Consider the following 5,361-nt stretch of genomic DNA (forward strand, 5'->3'; position numbering starts at 1 on the left):
ATGAAGGATTAAATCTTTGTTTATTGTCAACGTATTTCGCACTCCCCCCGACTCCTTCTTCAGGATGACAACAAATTAAGCTCATTTGTGGTCATCTGGAAGAAGGAGGCAGAGTGACTCTGAAACGCATTGACAATAAACCAACATTTCATTCTCCATCATGGCTTATCATTTTTGCAGCAGAGGAGGATACTTCCATCGCTCATGGCATATTTCATTACATTTCCCTGGAAGCTACAGCAGCTGGTAGCTATGCCATTTTAATGGTTGCATCTTACACAACCATATAGTGTGAGCATTATTACCTATTGATTCTCCTTTACTACTTGGATAAGACCCTATTGCGCTTTTATATCTTTTTTTCTATCTTATTGGCCACATACTTACTTTAGAAAACCTTTGAGAAGATATAAAATTTTGAACTTCTGGCCAGTCATTGTCCTCACTTGTGTCTTCCTCATCTGAAACTATACGCGGGTATTTCTCAAAGCTAGCTGCAAAGTACAAATGTTGTAAAAGATTATTAGTATAAGACCTTGGTCATACAGTAACCATGCTATCACAAATAATAATGGGAACTAATTGTCATATAACATGAAAGACAAGACACACTGCAGTTTCAGGCAGATGACGTCTCATTTTCCTTACTATCAAAGTAGCGGGTGTCCTCATCTGATTGCAGATCATGACAGAACAGGGGCTTCTGACTTGGAAGGTCGGGAAAATTAATGCAACATAGAAATGGATGATTTTTTATCTCATTTGCTCCTCCTGGAAAAGGAAGACAAGAAAGAAAGTGATATAGTCATTGTCAAAGAAGCTGGTCCATATCTGTATAGTTTATATTAATCTAAACTGAAGATGTAATGTAGCCGACATGAAGGAAATGTACTGAAAGCAGGAAGAGAACCCCAGTGCTGATCCTCACAGACACAACCATTTGTCTGGTTACAGAGGTGTAATTAGTCAGTAATAATACTATTATAATATTACCTGTTCCAAGTCTTTCTGCTGGATTTTTTCTGAGCAACCCAGTGATTAAGTCCCGAGCATTACGTGGAGCAATGTATCTGTTATGTCTCCAAGTTATGTCGTCTGTTAAATAAAAAGCAAATATTACAGGAAATTAAACCTTTTCATTTATTTTCATATAAAACATTTTCCTTAACAAAGCTAGGAACTAAATCACAAAATCAATTAAACCAAATAACTGTGACATCACACAGCACTCAGATTATTTTGCTTACCCCTGACGACACTGAGTAAAATCTCACTTCGGCAATCTCCATCAAAAGGTGTAAATCCATAAAGAAATTCATATAGGATGATCCCTACTGACCACCAGTCAATGGGCCTGCCATATCCTTTCCATGAGATGACTTCTGGAGCCATATAATGAGGGGTGCCAACAGTCTGGAAACCAAAAGAAAAATTAGATGATGATCAATAAATATAAAGGTGACAAACAACATCAGTGGAAACATTTTATAGATGAGAAATTATCAGAAAAGGAGAAAGAGATGATATTTATGAAGTAGAAGGTCCTGTAAGTAAAGCTGACCTCATCATCAAGGAACTCGCAGGTGATGTCTTCAATTGGAGCCTTGTAGATGTCTGATGTTGGTCTCATGATGCCGAGTTTTGAAAGTCCAAAATCCGTGACTTTAATATGTCCTGTTGATGTTATCAGGAGGCTGTGAACGAAAATATGGTGTCAGCTCCTAGTAATAACTCATAGACTGTATAACAAACTCTGAACTTCTTCCCCTTAATTATATTACAGGGGTCACTTACTTCTTGGGCTTCAGGTTTCGGTGCACCACACCATAGCTGTGCAGGTATTCCACAGCAAAAATAATTTCCGCAATATACACACGGGCCAGGGTAACTGGTAAAGGACCTCTGTCTTTTAAAAGACCGTCACAGGTTCCTCCTACAAGAGAAAGCAAATATGACAGGTGAGGGTTTGTTACAATGTAAATTACACATGATTAAGGCGAAAAAGAAATAGGTGGAGACATTGGGGCAGGATCTCATACACAGAGATATACGCTAAACTATAGAGCGTATACTGTATACTACACAGTGACCCTATACGAGAGAAAGCTGGGCCTCATCTACAAGCCTCTAATTAATTCTATGAATTTATTTCTCTGTGAAAGTTCCCATGTATAAAAACGTCCAAGTAAAGACAAATCTTCCTTTCATCCATAGTAGAAATTGCTGCCATGATCAGTGAGGACATACAGGCTTGACGTACACAGAGAAAAATGTTTTTTAGGCATGTTGGTAACAGATACGTTATAGTCATTGCAGTGTGGACATGTAGCGGCCCATGTGGGCACATTATGGTTATATATAAGGTGCTAGGATTAAGCAGACGAGGCTGGATATAGATACAAAGGATGTGTCCTACCTGGTATAAACTTCATGACCATACACAGATGATGTTTAGTAGCAAAAGAGCAGAGCATGGAGGCCACAAAGGGACAATCAGTGAAGATTGAGATGTCCCTCTCCAGAAAGGCTCGTTCAAGTCTCCTTGGCTCTTTCAGGGTCTGTTTGTCCACTTTCTTCATAGCGTATACTTTGTTTGTGTCTTTATGGCGCACTAGGTGGACGGCTCTGGAGAAGAGGAAAATCCAAGATTTATTATGAATTCTGACTAACAATGTGTCTATAGATCTCATCTAATGGTTAATACTAGATGTGAGGCCGTCACTAGAAATCCATGTCTAGAATTACATAAAATAAGACTCCATAAATGATCACTAGTAGGGGTCCTCATCCCCATCACATCATACCTGACCTGAATAGTGGCAGATGTGGACAGTGATGTGGACTCATATAATTTGTCTATGGGAAAATTGCATGGACAGGACACAAAGACATAGGTATCATCATAAGGAGTCCTGGGAAATAAATATTACACCAAAATAAAGCTCACCCAAAGTTTCCAGAGCCAATCAGTTTGATCGGCTTATAGTCGTTCTTACAAGGTAACCTCCACGGGTTATATGATCCGATCAAGGCCTAAAAAGGAATAAGAAATAACAATAAGACACAGAAGCTGGAGAAACATATAACCTCCAGATGGAGGAAGGTCTCACTTCTACATTATGTCCCCACTGATTACACTGCAGCAGATGTAGAGAATGTAATACATGTCGGACCCTCCACAGACACTATTATAATATAGGGGGATATCCCCCATTCACAGATGTCATTGTACTGCAAGGGAGGATAGGGGACATCACACAGAGGAGGCAGAATAATAACACCATCATCACAAACAATAGGTCTGATCTACATGAAGAACAGCGATATCCCATTATCATATGGGGTATAATATGGGATGTGTAATTCACACCGTCATCTGATGATACACAGACGTCCCTCTGATACTTACTCTGGCAGATTCCTGGATGATCTCTGGTGTCTCACATATTCCTCCATCAGTATTTGCCGGCACAGTTATTCCTAAAGTAATGATGAAATAATGAAGAGACGTCATGTATTAGTCTATATCAGCACTTACTATATAACACATTCATGTAATGAAGGAAGTGGCGAGACCCCTGTACATGGAGTAATACGAGGTGTATGGATATTAAGCATACTCTGTATATAATTATGGCATACCTATATATACTATACCATAAATGTGTGATGGCTCAGGATCTGATCGAGTCACAACAATGACATGATTGGACGAAGAGCCCAGAGGAGAAAAGCCGAATTACATGAGCACCCTCCATTATAGCCTATAGGGGATCCATGAGCCGTTACCGGCCATAGGGCTCATACTCACTTGGGAGAGACTCGCACGATTCTCGTATGAGTCTCTCACATGAAAACCTGGCACTGCCACCGGCACTGGGACTGGAGCGTGCGGCTACATGTATTTCTATGTAGCCGCATTCTCCGGTCCCAGTGCCTGCGGCAGTGCCAGGTTTCCATGTGAGAGACTCATACGAGAATCGTGCGAGTCTCTCGCAAGTGAGTATGAGCCCTCATACAGAAGATGAGGAGTAAATCTCCATATTCTTTGCCGTTCTCTATAACTTGATATTAAGTGTAAATTATTAGATGATCGGCTTACCTTCCATCAGATCAGGGTTTAGCCCTGGCTGACGGGTATCAGGGTCAGCAATATGGAGGTTTTGTGTCTCTTTGGAGTCATCTTCTGATGTTTCCTGATGGATATAATATGTACAATTAATATAACATTTCACAAACACTAAATTACTGTATATATAAGGCAGGAAGGAGTAATAGTGGATTTACATGATAATTTCAGTACAGAACGGACTATACATGGCCACTCCCTCCAGTAAATATAACTGGTAATCTGGAGAAGAATAAAACCAAGAATGTGTACTTGCGCTAATTGAGATAGGTGGGTTATTAACAAAATGATACAGTATAATGAGAGAATTGCATCTACAGTGGCATATAAAAGTTTGTGCACCCCTGGACAAAACTACTGTTATTTTGAAAGGTTAAGCAAGTTGAAGATGAAAAGATCTCTAAAAGGCCTAAAGTTAAAGATGATACATTTAGTTTGTATTTTAGGCAAAAAAAAAAAAAATTTTATATTTTCATCTTTTACATTTTTCATTATCATCGTTAGGAAAGACCAGGTGAAGCAAATTTCTCAGCTTTATAAAAACCCAGTTTCTTGTAAGCAGCTGCCTAGCACTCTGAAAATGAAAATAGTGGAAGTCCACAAAGCAGGAGAAGGCTTTAAGAAGAGAGCAAATCATTTTTAAGTTGCCATTTCCTCAGTTAGAAATGTAATTAAGAGATGGCAGATAACAGGAACAGTGAAGGTCAAGATTAGGTATGGAAAACCAAGAAAAATTTCAGAAAGAGCTGCTCGTAATATTGCTAGAGAGGCAAATCAGAACCCCTGCTTGACTGCAAAAGACTTTCAGAAATATTTAGCAGACTCTTGAGTTGTGGTATTTTGTTCTACTGTTCAGACACCTGCCTAAATAAGGCCTTCATGGAGGAGTCATCAGAAGAAAACCTCTCATGCGTTCTCACCATACAATTCAGCATCATCAGTATGCAAAAGAATATCTAAACAAGATTGATGCATCTCAGAAACAAGTCCTGTGGACCGATGAGGTTAAAATAGAACTCTTTGGCTATAATGATCAAAGGTAGAGTTGAGCGAAACGGGTCGGTCAAATTCATAAGTCGCCGACTTTCGCTAAATTCGGATTTCATGAAACGAAACCCGACCATAGCGTGAGGTCGGTGTGATGGTTACGTGTGACTGGACACACCGCCTCCAGCAGGGCGAATTTCAGGAAAAGAATATCTTGCCAACTACTCAGCATGAGGTGGATCAAT

At 39.6% G+C, this 5,361-nt stretch overlaps 2 long non-coding RNA genes across 2 annotated transcripts; both read right to left on the reverse strand.

Moving 5' to 3' along the window:
* Window positions 1-425: 425 nt before the first annotated feature.
* LOC141091209 (uncharacterized) lies at window positions 426-1,067 on the reverse strand. The gene is made up of 3 exons (XR_012232454.1): window positions 994-1,067; window positions 649-771; window positions 426-494 (listed from the first exon to the last, which is right to left on the reverse strand). It is a non-coding gene; the product is annotated as an uncharacterized lncRNA (long non-coding RNA).
* Window positions 1,068-2,435: 1,368 nt separating this feature from the next.
* LOC141091211 (uncharacterized) lies at window positions 2,436-3,480 on the reverse strand. The gene is made up of 3 exons (XR_012232455.1): window positions 3,410-3,480; window positions 2,948-3,033; window positions 2,436-2,625 (listed from the first exon to the last, which is right to left on the reverse strand). It is a non-coding gene; the product is annotated as an uncharacterized lncRNA (long non-coding RNA).
* Window positions 3,481-5,361: the final 1,881 nt, after the last annotated feature.

Source organism: Dendrobates tinctorius, unplaced genomic scaffold, assembly GCF_039654945.1.
Source record: "Dendrobates tinctorius isolate UK_male_01 unplaced genomic scaffold, ASM3965494v1 ptg000049l, whole genome shotgun sequence".
NCBI lineage: Eukaryota > Metazoa > Chordata > Amphibia > Anura > Dendrobatidae > Dendrobates > Dendrobates tinctorius.